The sequence below is a fragment of the Lepidochelys olivacea genome, assembly GCF_965140295.1.
Source record: "Lepidochelys olivacea isolate rLepOli2 genome assembly, chromosome: 1".
Classification (NCBI taxonomy): domain Eukaryota; kingdom Metazoa; phylum Chordata; order Testudines; family Cheloniidae; genus Lepidochelys; species Lepidochelys olivacea.
This window is the reverse complement of record NC_140411.1, coordinates 346,511,262-346,526,040: the sequence shown is the minus strand read 5'-3', so window position 1 is coordinate 346,526,040 and position 14,779 is coordinate 346,511,262. Positions and strand designations below refer to the sequence as shown.

Below are 14,779 nucleotides of genomic sequence, written 5' to 3'. Positions count from 1 at the left end.
TTCTGTGATTATCCCTGAAGGTGCCTCTCTCTGCATGTGGGTCTCCTTCATAGTTTTCAGGTGTTTTTCTGTTTAGGCTGAAGCACATAGAGCATTAAAGCTCTTTAGTTTTTGCTGGCACTGAGATTTTGTCTCTGCCCTCTGCAGAGGAGATTCTGAAGCTCCCTCCCCAAACACTTCAGATGAAGTTGCTTCACCTCCATCTTTGAAGAGCTGACAGCAGCTGCAGAAGAAATTGGGCCAGCTGCCAAGGATGAAAGTTGGGGTGAGAAGAGGTGAAGTCACGGCGGGAAGGAATGGAAATTTGTTTTGAGGTGTTATGTCAAAAGATTCCTTATGATCCTGTCCATACATATTTCATGCCAGCGTATATCACAGCCATCTGCCTAGTGCTCTTGGATATAGAGATTTGGAAACAGCGTGCAAGCCAGGGTCCTTGCAATGTTTTTCTTTTATCCACTTTTCTTTTACATTTTCTTTAAACATCTTCATGCTGGTGGAAGGAGCTGGACTGACAGCCTGGGAGAATGAGCTCCGCCATTCAGTCCTCAGAACCGCTACAGCATGAACTGCAGCAGGGCAAGCTCTCCTTCCCATTCCAGAACGAATGTGCCTTCCCTTACGGACCCTGCCCTGCAGCTGAAATTCATCCTTGTGCAAAGGTCTATGCAGCACTAATTCAAGCAGGACTTCAGGCTGGGATTGGTGAAGGAGTCTAAGGGAGTTAGGCACCAGATGGGAGCTGGGAGCAATTCCCTTCGGTTCCTTAGACAATCCCAATCTAAGCACTGCATGATCCTGGTGCAGGCTCTCTGCATAGGTGTGAATGTCAGAGCGCGAACCACCCACTGGTTTCAAACTGCATCTCCGATGCTGATGACTTCTGCTCAGTCGTTCAGACCCAAGCAGGGTATGGTAATATGTATGCTTACTGCTGCCCTCTACTGGCTGGACCAAGAACTACTGAACTGCAGGTACATCATTGGCCCTATATTGTTAAGAGTGAGGAGTTATTCTCTTTAACCCAAGTAGTAGATGACTTTGGCTTAGGAGAGGGAAGATCAGAGTTCTTTTGCCACTCTCCAGCTGCATTATGAAGTTGTGATCGCTCATGATGAGTAGCATAGTGGCAACGGATTAGTGAAGGACTCTGTATCCTATTCCCAGGCCCCAGAGACATCCAGTCCTGCAGCTTTTGCCTTTATTTTGTTCTTTCCCTCTTGGAGTGTTTGCTGCTTTTAATATCTTTGTTCCTTGCTTGCGGCCTGACTTTGCTATCAGCGCAAAACTTTCCCTGACCTGGGCCATCTGGAATGGAGCCCCTGGACTGAGCGGTGAGGCGTTGGAGCAGTCGGATGCCGAGAAGAAAGCTGCAGCTGTGTCATTCTGAGTGAACGCAGCCTGCAGGTGTCAGTGAATTTCTGACAGCGAGTGCAGAGAGGTGGCTTAAACTTTGCTCAGCTGGCCCCAGCCACCTTTCTTCTATGGCAAAATCCTTCCCCTCCTGACCTTCCCTGGACACATAAAGGGGAAGATTAATTTAAAAGGTATATTGATGAACTAACAGGACTTTAAGAACAGACTGAAATTAATTCAGTGGCTCAAGGACCATCATCAAGAGAGAGCTGGGACATCTCAAAAATCACTACCAACAACAGCACTATTACACAGGCGAGGAATCACTGTACTAGGCAGAACGGGGCCATAACCAGAAACCTACATCAGAGACGCACTTCTCTCTACCCCAGCATTTGATTGGAATAAGGTAGCAGCTGGATCTGAAACAGGTGAAGTTTGTCTCAAGTGGAAAAAGAAAAGGAGGACTTGTGGCACCTTAGAGACTAACCAATTTATTTGAGCATGAGCTTTCGTGAGCTACAGCTCACTTCATGCTGTAGCTCACGAAAGCTTATGCTCAAATAAATTGGTTAGTCTCTAAGGTGCCACAAGTCCTCCTTTTCTTTTTGCGAATACAGACTAACACGGCTGCTACTCTGAAATCTCTCTCAAATGGAAGAATCTGACTCAGGGCTGGGACTCAGGAGCCCTTGGTTCAATTCCTGGCTTGGCCACATACTTCTTGTGTGTCCTTGGGCAAAAGCTGTATAAGCAGACAGAAAGAATTGTCACAACAGGTGCTTGGATACCATGGCAATGAATGCAGGGTAAACAATGTAGATAGGTTAGACAGGGGACCAAGGTGACGGGCACCAGGAAGATGTGGCATTAGGCTGGAACTACTGCAAATACAGATGGTACCAGTCAGCCTATATTTGGTCGTGTGCAGCCAATGGTAGGCTTTGCAGAACCACCAGTGAGGCCTTCTTGATGCTGTGATGATGAACGTAGCGGCCATGGGCTAGAGGCTGTTCGGGGAGGTTGGTAAGTGGACCCAGTGGACCCTCCCTTAGTCTAAGCATCCAAACCATTCTACAAAACTAAGGGTCAGTGGCACTGAGTTAGCCCGGAGCCAATACCCAGCATGCTGCTGTGTGCAATGGGCTGCTGGAGCAGCCATCTTTCAGTTCACACAGAGAGCTGAGGTCCTGACCACTTGTCCCACAGCACTTTCTGTTAAATTAGGGCATCCTGGCCTAATTCCTACTCAAGTAATTATTCTGTCTGTATAAATTCCTCTGCAGAGTCAGCTGGGTATGACATTCTTTTCTTCACTTCCCTTCCTGTTGGTAAATGGCATAGCCAATTGCTTGACCACACTCTGGTTCCTTACTGAATTATGAAATATACTTAAATCCAAATAACCACTTTTAGTCTGTTTTATTAATATGGTACAAAAAATGTTGTATATGATACCAGTTTCTGAAGAGCAGTTCCTTGCAGCGATGTTACATTCACCTTAAGAAGAAGGTGTGACCCCAAAGCTATGCCCCGAAGCCATTCTTTTAAACCCTGTTTGTTTACCAGAAAAGGATACCGTATACATCATTTCGTTAGTTAGCTTTTGTCCTGTTCTGGTACCATGGTGTGCGTTCCAGGTTATGATGCATCCATATCTTTTTGAGTACATACATCTCAGGTATTAAGGGGGATGAAGGGACTTCCTAGGCTTGTGTGGGCAACTACTTTCCTGTTGTTAGATAAACTGTCATTGGCTGTTTTCCTATTTATTTGAGCTACGGCTTACTACAGCTAATGCAAGGTGTTATGGGATACTTAGCATAAATGTTCAGGATTATAGTAAAGGTATAGGCCAATTTCAGCTATATAGCTGCTGTATTAATGCATAACGTGTTTACTTCAATGTTTAAGATATGTGTAGTTATTATCAGCCTAATATATATGTATGCTAGTCAGTGTATATTAGTCATCACTTCCTAAGTTCTTGTGTAGTGTCTCTATGTGCCATTAAACATCTGCCATGTTTCAGTGACAGATTAATCAATTCCTATACGTAAATATAGTTGATAAAACGCTTTGGGTTGCCATGAGACCAAAGGCATCAGATTAGTTAGATAATCTATTTTCAAACTAGTTCCCAATAACTAAAATGATCCAGGAACCCTGCACTTTTCCTTCAGGAAGCCTGTCATCATGATTAAAAAGCCTGTTTTTATTCTGGCTTGATGGTTTATAGACAATAAGATTCATTTTGTGATTTTGTGAGTATAGCCCCACATTAAGGAAATGCTTGTCAATTATCTTGTGGTTAATATGATAATTTAGCAAAAACATCACCTATTAAGAGCTTCTCATTAGGTAAAATTATTCTCATTTTTAACACACAAAGTCTCCAACATAACGAGGTTCGATTTGTAGCGTGTTCACAGATTAAAAGCTCCTTCCGTTTGTAACTCTCCACATCATTCCATTTGTAAAAGAAGACACAAGGCAGTCTTAAACGTTTAACTGCTGCACTGTCTCTCTCACCCCTCAGTCTCAAAGGCCATATGACAAAAAGCTATCTCCCTTCCTGAAAGCCTTTCTGTCCTGACATGTCTCCATCTCAGTCCCCTGCTGATTCTGTTTTTCTGGAATCAGCGCTACTGCAGTAGAAGTTAGAACCAGACATGAGCCATGGGTCAATCTGAGGATAACTCTGCCATCTCTCTACCACATGGGTCAAATTCTGATTTCAGGGACATTGGCAAAAATCCAAGCAACTCCACTGAAGTTGGTGGAATTTCTTGGGATTTCCACGGATGTAGATGAAATCAGCACTTGGCTGAACATGTTTGACATGTTCCTGTTTTAAAATGGGCTTTTTGGGTAAACTGATTAGCCAAGGTTTTCAAAAGTGGCTAGCGATTTGGGGGGCAACTTTGAAGGAGACTGATTTTTAGAAGGTGAGTGATCAACACTTCCTGAAAACCAGGCCCCTCCAAAGCATCTTATATTGGGACCCCCAGCACTGAGGCCTCCAAAATTACTAGTCACTTTTGAGAATCTTGGCCATAGTGTCAAAGGAAGATACAGAAGCAGCCTCTACCTTCCCCCTCCACCACACCTTCCTCTGTGACTGGCTCCCGGTTCTGGGCTGACTCTCCCTCCTGCAGGGTCGATATGTAATGGGCCTTTGAAGGAGGCTAGACCTTTACATTTGGCACAGCTAGACAATTGCAGCTCTCAAGTGGCCATTTTGCAACTGGTGGCTGCTGGCTGCATAGCCCTCTTGCTGCCTCTCTTCCAGCTGTGCTCTTAACTCCTCTAGTTTTTCCTTTCTTATTCTGGAGGAGATGGCATGGTCCCAGGAGGGCAAAACCACTCCCTTGCTAAAAACAAACCAACAAACCCTGTCCAGTCTGTGAGCATGAAAAAAGAGGGGGGAAAAGCATCCCATCAGCATACAGTGCTCTCGCTGATTCCCAAAAGGACAGTCTGCTCTTCCTAGGCCTATGTTGTCGTATTGCTCCCCACTCAGGATCTAATTTTTGCTTAGGCCTGCTACCTAAGCCTTTTCCTTGGAAATCCAAGCCATCTGCTGTTTCTGTAGAACACTGTTTCTCAAACTGAGGTCCGCAGACCCCTGGGGGTCCCTGAGGTACTCTGGGGGGGTCTGTGGGCCCTGCTGATCAGCTCCTCCCTCTCTCAACTCCTCCTCCTCCCTCCCAGCACCTCCTGCATGCTGTGGAACAGCTGTTCCCTGGCGTGCTGGAGGCACTGGGAGGAGGAGGAAGGGGTGGAAAGAGGTGGGGAAGAGGAGGGGCAGGGGTGGAGTGGGGGTGGGAAGAGGTGGGTGGGGCAGGGATGGGACCTTGGCGCAAGGGATGGAGTGGGGGCGGGGCCTACAGCTAAGCAAGGTGGCTTGGGGGTCCGCAGAAAAATTTTAAATCAAAATGGGGGTCCTTGGGTTACTCAAGTTTGAGAACTACTGCTGACTGTAGAATAATACCATCTCAATTTCCCCATCCTTGGCCTCTTCACTAGTTAGATTTACACCACTACTGCTCCTCCTCAAATAGACCATGCTGGTTAAAATCATACTGAGCCATAGATTAAAGAGCAGATCTAGTGTGACAAGTGACTGTGGGAATTGCACTAATTTCTCAGTGATTTCCATGGCAAAAGGGATCAGGGCAGAAGAAAAGTTTTTTCCTGCCAGAATGGGTCCTTTCCTTCTCATACATCACCAGTAATAACAACTCAGCAGCCCAAGTTAAGAACTTAGTTTGACATCTGTGCAAAACCACTGTCTTCAAATTATGCCCTCAGGCAATCTCATTGCCAGCAGTATGTTCTAGCAGTAGAGCATTGGACTGGGACTCAGGAGACCTGGTTTGATTCCCAGGTTGGCCACTAGCCTGTTGGGTGAGCTTGGGCAGGTCACGTCGCAGCTCTGTGTCTCAGTTTCCCCATATGCAAAATGAGGACACTGATCTCCCTTGAGCAGTGCTCAGACGAAAAGCGCTATACAAGACGTAGGTATTATTATTACTTATTAACCGGTTGGCACTGAATAAACAGTTCTGATGGCCCGCTGCAAGATGCAGAATCTAGTTCTGGTTCAGTTAGCTGTGTGAGCCCTGCACGAGCAAGCAGGCGGAAAAAGCATTACAGGCTTACTTTTTGCATCTGACGAAGTGGGTATTCACCCACGAAAGCTTATGCTCCAATACATCTGTTAGTCTATAAGGTGCCACAGGACTCTTTGACAGACTTACTTCTGTCACTCTAATCAACAGCCCCCTGTCTGAACACACACCAGGAGCAGGGTCTGTTCAGTCAGAAGGTGCTGTTTTTACACAGGCCCTTTTTAGAGCAGACCTGCACTGTAAACACTTCAGTCATGCTACATAATCATGGGCTGCCAAGACTGAAAAATCACTGTCTTGTCTGTCACCCCTCACACATAAGGCCCTACAAGGTACTCATTCCATGGTATTGTTATTTATTATTTGTACTACAGTAGCACCAAGAGGCTCCAACCCAGGTCAGGACCCCAGCTGTGCACAAGAAAGACACATCCCTGTCCCCAAGAGCAGTTCTATTCCCAGCCCTGCCACTAATTTGCTGTGTGACCTTGGACAAGCCACTTCATTTCTCTTTGGGGCAGGGACTCTCTTACTGGGTTTGTACAGCACTTTGCACAATGATGCTGATCTTGGGTGGTCCAAATTTAGGACAACCTGAATTGTGGCATTTCGTAACGGTTGAGTGTTTGACTTTTCAGCCTTCGTGTTCTTTTATTGCAGGTTCTTTTAAGTGTAATTTACTAAATTTAAAGAACAAAATAAACTGAAAAACACCCCCCAGATGTTCAGTCATGTGATGGGTCATCAGCAGAGTTCAGCTCTTTAGTTCCACCACACAGGCCTCTGCCACTTGAGCTAATGATAGCAATAATAAGTTGTCATCCTCTGGGTGGACCAGCACTGGAGGAGTGGGGAGGAGCCACAACCGTTGCCAACAGGCCTCCCAGCTCTTTGGTGACAGCAGAGGAATGATGAGACTCAGGAATCCTGGGTTCAATTCTAGGTTCTGGAGGGGAGTGTGCTCTAGTGGTTATAGACTGTTTTCCCTGTGTCCCCAGCCTGTCAATGCCCTTTTCTGCTCCTATACACTTCTCCCTCATCCTGGCACCTGCTGCTATACACTCACAACAATTCTGCTCCTATCCACCCACCCCTGGCTCCACTCTGCTTTTATCTACCACTTACCTCTCTCTCCCATCTCTGTCCCATTCTTCATCACTAGGCATTGGAGTCAGACTCTTTCCTCTTCTTCTTTGCTGCCTGTGCACCAGCACTGAGAACACAAAACAGGGAGGCTTTCTCTTCACAGTTCCTGTGCTGGGTGCCACATTGGCTCCCTGCAATCAGGAGAAGCAAGTGCAAGAAAAGTCCTGCTCAGCCCCTGAAGCCCTGGGATGGAGCATGCTCAGTACGGACAGAATCTTTGAAGAATTTTAGCTGTACAAAATCTAGCAAGCTTTTGCGAAATGCGGTTTTTTGGAGGCTTAGAACGTGGCCAGATTTTCACAGGAACAGCAAAAGCCACATCCGTGACACTTGGGCAACCCTCCAGTCACATGTCAAGTCCCTGTTCCAAAGCACTAGAGCATCTAACACAAGAGTTGTATGTTTGTGGAGGCAAAACAATGTATTTCTCCCTAATCTTGTTCTTGGAAACAGCTGCACTGTTTTTGCTGAAACGTTCCCAAAAATTCAGCCTGAGGCAGATGCCCAGGGTGGGAAATTTCAGCCCAAAAGGTTAAAGTTTGGCAAAGTTATAACAGAGAGCAGGATCATTATAATGGGAAGTGTCAGGCAACCTGAAGTGAAGGCGGGATTGTCAGCTCTGTCTGTGAACATGTTTAGAATCATTAAGAGCAGAGACCCAGGAGTGTCCAATTAACAATCATGTTGTCCTTAATGGAGCCTGGCTGTGCCCTCGTTTCTATGGGTGACTGATACAGGCTGGGTGGCCCTTTAAGGGTTCAGCCCATGACAGATTATCGATCCCTCCTCACCCCAGCTGATCCTTATCGGCTGGAGATGAGATGGCACAACTCCCTTACCAGACCTAGCTTGGGGGGAGCTGGGGCTTTCCATAAAGAGCTGGGTGAATGCAGTGGGAAATGGAGAAGCAAGGCCCAGTCTTGGTCCCTTCTCTGGGAAGTAGCCTGAAAGAAGGTGAGGAAGCAGACCAGCTACTCCCAGTGTGAGCTGGAGCTTGACTGGAAGCAGGAGTCCTGCCTGAACCCCTGAGTGAGGGGAAGACCCCACCAACCTTCAGCCAGTGGGGTTATTGGAGGCACAGAAGCCTGGGGGGAGGCATGGGGACAGACTGTACTGGTTGAGTGGGGCCTGGGAGGAAGAGGTAGCCAGTTGGGTTGGAGGTTTGGTTGTTTTCATATTTTGATTGGATTTTGAGGCCCTGGGAGGGGTTGGATTCTATAAAGTGGTCTGGCCAGAGGTTAAGGTCACATTGATGACTGAAGTAGGCTAAAGAACAGCAGGGGAAACTGAGGCAGAGTTGCTGCTTCTGTCTATCTAGCCGCAAGACAGTGTGCTGGAGAAGCAACTTTGTTTCAGTGCTTCTTCTATTGGCTTCACTGCTGCTTCACAATGGACTGAGAATGTAAATGCTGGGTCTGTCAATATGCCCAGCTCATATTGCTCTCTATGGCTATTTCAGTGCCATTTAATGTGCACTTAGCTTGGAGATTATTCCTACCCAACTGCATCGCTTTACACTTAGACACATTAAATTTCATATTCCACCTCTGAGCCTATTCACCTGATCTATCAAGATTATCTTGTGAAACATTTACATCCTTCTGAGTCTTAACCACTGCCCTTATTTTATTATCGTCTGCAAATTTAATGATCTACCATGTCTGAATCATTAATAAAAACATTGGAGGGTACCAGTCCCAATATAGATCTTTATGAGATTCCTCTGCTCACCCGCTCTGCAAAGACCAAGTGTTATTGCCATGGCTGGAGTGCTTAGCCCAACAGGGAAATACAGTCCGTGCCCCAGTGAGCTTCCACTATGAAGGGGCAGACAAGACAACCCAACTGCCCCTCCCCTAAAAAGGGTTGTCGCATTACAGATTGGTGCCACTGTTGCTTTGCAACAAGGCAGCTCCATCCGAAGGAGGTTTGACATCAAGCAGGTGGATCACATCTGTTCAGATTATTAGTAGTAGGGGTATTGCGGTTTGTGCCTAGAAACCCCAGCTGAGATTTGGACCTCATTGTGGTAGGTGCTGTACATATATGGTGCCTGCCTTCTTGGCTGACATGCCAGCAATCGAACCCCAGTGACTTCTAGAGCTGAAAATATGAGCTGCTACTGATTGACCTAAGGAGCCAAGGCTCTGTGGGTGGTGGAAGTAACAACTCATTACAGAGGGGCCCTGTGACACACTCACCAGTGGGTTATACACAAGGCCCTTCATTTTTGGCTTTTAATTTGCTTAAAATGTCGTGGGAATTTATCAATGTTTATTATATAATTTAAAAAACGGGTGAAAATTGGTGCAAAAAAATTAACATCACTGTTTTGTGTAAATCCTGGGGACTGGGGAAGTAACCAGTAGCAAAAAGTAAGATTATTAAAAATGAAAGCAATTTAATGCTGTGGTTTATTTCATGAACTGTACATTAATAGTACGTTCACGTGCATCTCCCACTACACGCCTTACTTTAACAGACAGCATCATGTGTACACTACCTAATGTCATGTATTCGGTTTTCTTAACATAGTATTTTTGTGTAACTGGTCCAAAATTCAGGTGAAAAATCAGTAAAACCCGCATAATAGCTTTTGTAAAACCTGGGCATTGTTCAGTAAAATCTGAAAACAAAGGGCCTTAGTTACACGTAAGGAGAGACTGTCTCTATCCTGAAAAGCTTACAGTCTAAACAGACAAGACGGGTGAAGGGGGGAAGAAACTTGCCCAAGCTCACACAACAGACCCAGTGGCAGAGCTCAGATTTCCTGGCTCCTAGATCATGCTGCCCTCCCCCAGCACCAGTGGATAACCGATTACTCCCTTTTTTTTTTTTTTTCAGTAATCTGGGGCATGCTCTGCTCCATCCACTGCAGCTCTGGCGGACTCTGAGCCTGTCTAGCCAATCTAATCTGTCTGCGCTGAGTTCCTCGCTGGGGCATGTGGACAGTTCTGTAGCTCCTGGGGAACTGGTGCCGTTTTGCTGCCCTAGGAGTAAGGGCAGGATGGCAGGACCCATACCAAGGTCGCTGTCTCAAGCTCTCTGCACCTCGGCGCCAAGGGGTAGTTTAGGAGGAGCTGATACTGAGGGGTGGGAGCGCCCGGGGGGGCTTTCTCGTGCCATGCCTGTCTTCTCCGGAAGGGGTGGGATTTACATTCCTGCGCAGATACCGTGTGACTCACAAATAAGGATTAAACGGCAGCTCACCTTGATTATTTCTCTTTTATGACAGGCAAACCAAAGATGTCCAGCTCCCAGCCATTCGTGGCCTTCCCCTCATGCCAAGCACAGAGGGGCCGTTGTAAGAGTGATGCATGGAAGCGCTGGTAAGAGGCGGATCTCCATTGCCTGGACCCAGGTTACAACATTTAACACCCTTGTGACATGAACGCATCCAGTTGTGTGAAATGCTTCCGCTCCATAGACCTGCGCGTTCGTCAGGAGCAGCTCAGCCCGTGACCCTTCCCGTGTGGGTGTAGGGACCTGATCCTGCATCTGTCGCATGCTCAAGACTCTGGCTGAGGTCAGGAGGCGTTTAAGGGGCTCTAAGGTTGAATCAGGCCCAAGCAATTGCTGTGCTGTGGACTTTGTGCAGGGAACATAACAGTGATGGTGTTTCTCATGACACTGAGGAATGCCAGGAGTGGGGAACATGTGGATCTGTTTTTCATCTCTTGTGGGCTTTATAAAGCATTGGAGGGAGGAATAGAATGGTGTGTCCCTTTATGGTCACCGTACTGGTGTAACACGAGGCCTGCAGTGGTAGAGTTCATGAGCGGGGGGACCTGCTACCGCTCTGCTGATAAAAGAGCATTAAACCTCTCCCCCTGCGCTGGCCTCCATTTTCTTTGCTCTAGGCAGCCCGTGGCTTGTGAGGTGAGACACGCAAAGATCCCATTGTGTTTGCCTTCAATTCACTCCTCCTCCCCAACCCCTGAGGCACTGTGCCAGGTGGTATTTGTGATCTGCAAGAGGTGGCTGTAATTGGGGGATCCTCTAGGGTGGAAGGGGCTGCTAGCGACTATTAATTTAGGAAGCAGGGAGGTATCTGTTACACTCTCTGTGGCTGTTACACTCTCTGTGGATGAAACCACATCTGGAATATTGCATTTCATCCTGGGCACCACACTGCCAGCAAGATATTGACAAACTGGAGGGAGCTCAGAGAAGAGCAGCAAAAACAATCAAGGATCTGGAGGGATTTGACGTACAGGGAAAGATTAAAAGAGCTAACTCTGTCGAGCATGGCTAGGCAGTGACTAAGGGCAGGGGATACATGATCACAGTCGGGAGAGATTTGAAGGTTGTAGACAGCAAGGAGGGAGAGAAATTGTTTAGTAAGATACATGGGAGTGTAAATAGGAGGGAACTGAGAGGTATAATGTTTAAAGCTGAACATCTGGGGAAACTTCCTGACCGTGAGATGTTCTGAGGATGTGAAATAGTCTCCCAAGGGAAGTGCTGGGCACTCCAGCACCTGGGATATTTAAAACTAGACTAGTTAGCCTGTTCCAGCATGCTAACGCATTAGTGTCCTAGTGAAATATGCACCTTTAAAATCAGTCTAGTGGCTCAGGCTCTGGCTGGGGATACAGGAAACCCAAGTTCTAGTCTTGCAAGTGAACTGCTGTGGGCTAGTCCCTCCACCTCTTTCTTCTTCTGTTTCCCCTCCCACCCTTTGTCTTGTCAGCTCCTCAGGCCGGGGCTGTCCCTTGCCATGTCTCTGTACATTGCCTAGCACCTGATCTTGGTGCTACTGTGATAAAAAGAATAAGATATTTTAAAATGTACCATAGAGAGCAATCCTGCACTGGCCAAGGGGAGACGGCCTGGCCGATCTACTAGGTGCTTCGATGGATATATTGCAAACTTTGTCCTTTGGCTCCTTCTGTTCGTTGCAGTTGCTAACGATCAACAGTTTTTTCGTTCCCCTGCTCTGAAAAAATGACAGGGGAATTCAATGAGTTGCGCTGCCTCGTTCTAAATGGGCTGACTCTGCTGAGGGTGAGATGGACGACCGGTGTGAGGTCCTCTCTTCTTCCCATTCCAGGGGAAGTCTGGTCTGTCATCGCTCCTCGAGTGGCCTCTCCATCCCGTTGATCAGCTTGGAAGAATTCACAGCTGTGGTTTGTCAGCGGGAGACCGAGCTTGGATCCTGGACTTAGACCTTGGGCCCTTCACTAAAGGAGTCGTTCTGTTGGCAGCACCCCTGGGATCCTGTTTTGTATCAGGGTGGAAGAAAGGCTGCCATTAGCAGGAGGAAAGCGAGGCCTGAGGTTTGGTTTGACTTGAGGGGAAGTCGTGACATTGATCAGCAGCTAAAGGAATCTCAGAAACAAAGGGTCCCTTTCCAGCAATGGAAAATTATAACATGTATCCTTATAGATCCTGCACCCCCAGGAAGGGCTGGTTTTCTTTGCATGGTCCTGCTTTGCACAGACCTTCCAAGTGTGGGAATCATGCTTTGTAGCAAGGATGAGAACTGACTTTCTTCCTTTAAGGATTTCTCTCTTCAGGGCCTCACTCAATTTGAATTGAGAGAGAGGGACTGTAGCAATGGGGTGGGGGAGGTGACTAACTCAGCTTGACCAACCAACCGGTGTCACTGGATCACAAGATTCATGCGTTCTAATCCTAGCTTTGACACTGACTCCATGTGTAGCCTTGAGCAAGTCACTTAACCCCTTTGGGTCTCAATAAAATTGGTATTTATAAATAATTCTTCCCTCCCTCACAGACAGGGTTGCTGCGAGAACTAATTTCATTAATACTTGGAAAGGAGACTTATAGATGTTAAGTATTTGGACAAATATATGGCCACCTAGGAACTGTGAACATTTCAGCACCAACAGTGTATCCAGCACTGTACAAGACAGACTCTATCCCAAAGAACTTAGGTCATGCTGGTCGCTACGCAGCACACCATGGCTAATTAGAACTGCATTGTGACAGCAGGGATAGAACTGCAAACCGCAGGCTCCAAAAGCTCTGCCACTTGAGCTAAAGGAGAATCTCCATTAGCTATTTGTAGTACAGGGTCTATGAAACTCAGCTGAGCAGTTCTGATTCCATCCACTAAATGAAGCTGGTGCATATTCTCACTAGCCAGTTCACTGTAGTAATATTGTTGTTTCCTTTTGATGAGATCATAGATTCATAGATATTATGGTCGGAAGGGACCATTATGATCATCTAGTCTGACCTCCTGCACAATGCAGGCCACAGAATCTCACCCACACACTCCTGCAATAAACCTCTCACCTATGCCTGAGCTATTGAAGTCCTCAAATCATGGTTTAAAGACTTCAAGGTGCAGAGAATCCTCCAGCAAGTGACCCGTGCCCCGTGCTACAGAGGAAGGCGAAACCCCCCCAGGGCCTTTTCTAATCTGCCCTGGAGGAAAATTCCTTCCCGACCCCAAATATGGCGATCAGCTGAACCCTGATCATGTGGGCAAGATTAACTGGCCAGATACCCAGGAAAGACTTATCTGTAGTAACTCAGATCCCACCCCATCTAACATCCCATCACAGGCCATTGGGCATATTTACCTTGAATAGTTAAAGATCAATTAATTGCCAAAATCATGTTATCCCGTCATACAATCTCCTCCATAAACTGATCAAGTTTAATCATGAAGCCAGATAGGTCTTTTTCCCCCACTGCTTCCCTTGGAAGGCTGTTCCAGAACTTCACTCCTCTGATGGTTAGAAACCTTTGTCTAATTTCAAGTCTAAACTTCCCGAAGGCCAGTTTATATCCATTTGTTTGTGTGTCCACATTGGTACTGAGCTTAAATAATTCCTCTCCCTCCCTGGTATTTATCCCTCTGATATATTTATGGAGAGCAATCATATCTCCCCTCAGCCTTCTTTTGGTTAGGTTAAACAAGCCAAGCTCCTTGAGTCTCCTTTCATAAGACAGGTTTTCCATTCCTCGGATCATCCTAGTAGCCCTTCTCTGTACCTGTTCCAGTTTGAATTCATCCTTCTTAAACATGGGAGACCAGAACTGCACACAGTATTCCAGGTGAGGTCTCACCAGTGCCTTGTATAACGGTACTAAAACCTCCTTATCTCTACTGGAAATACCTCGCCTGATGCATCCCAAGACCGCATTAGCTTTTTTCACGGCCATATCACATTGGCTGCTCATAGTCATCCTGTGGTCAACCAGTACTCCAAGGTCCTTCTCCTCCTCCATTACTTCTAATTGATGCATGCCCAGCTTATAACTAAAATTCTTGTTATTAATCCCTAAATGCATGACCTTACACTTCTCACTATTAAATTTCATCCTATTACTATTACTCCAGATGACCTTGTAAACCAAATCTTCCTGTATGATTTCCCAGTCCTTCTCTAAATTGGCAATACCTCCCACCTTTGTATCATCTGCAAACTTTATTAGCACACTCCCACTTTTTGTTCCAAGGTCAGTAATAAAAAGATTAAATAAGATTGGTCCCAAAACCGATCCCTGAGGAACTCCACTGGTAACCTCCCTCCAGCCTGACAGTTCACCTTTCAATAGGACCCACTGTAGTCTCCCCTTTAACCAATTCCTTATGCACCTTTCAATTTTCATATTGATCCCCATCTTTTCCAATTTAATTAATAATTCCCCATGTGGCACGATAT

The 14,779-nt window shown here is 46.4% G+C and overlaps 1 long non-coding RNA gene across 3 annotated transcripts in view; it reads left to right on the top strand.

Annotated features, from left to right (window-relative positions):
* Nucleotides 1–12,810, top strand: part of LOC311514924 — an 83,163-nt gene extending 70,353 nt beyond the window's left edge. For 2 of the 3 annotated variants that reach the window (XR_014709980.1, XR_014709981.1), the window contains one exon: nt 10,372–10,931. This is a non-coding gene — a long non-coding RNA (uncharacterized lncRNA). Of the gene's footprint in view, nt 1–10,371; nt 10,932–12,189 lie in introns of those variants that run through there. The other variant, XR_014709979.1, reaches the window with a different exon arrangement.
* Nucleotides 12,811–14,779: the final 1,969 nt, after the last annotated feature.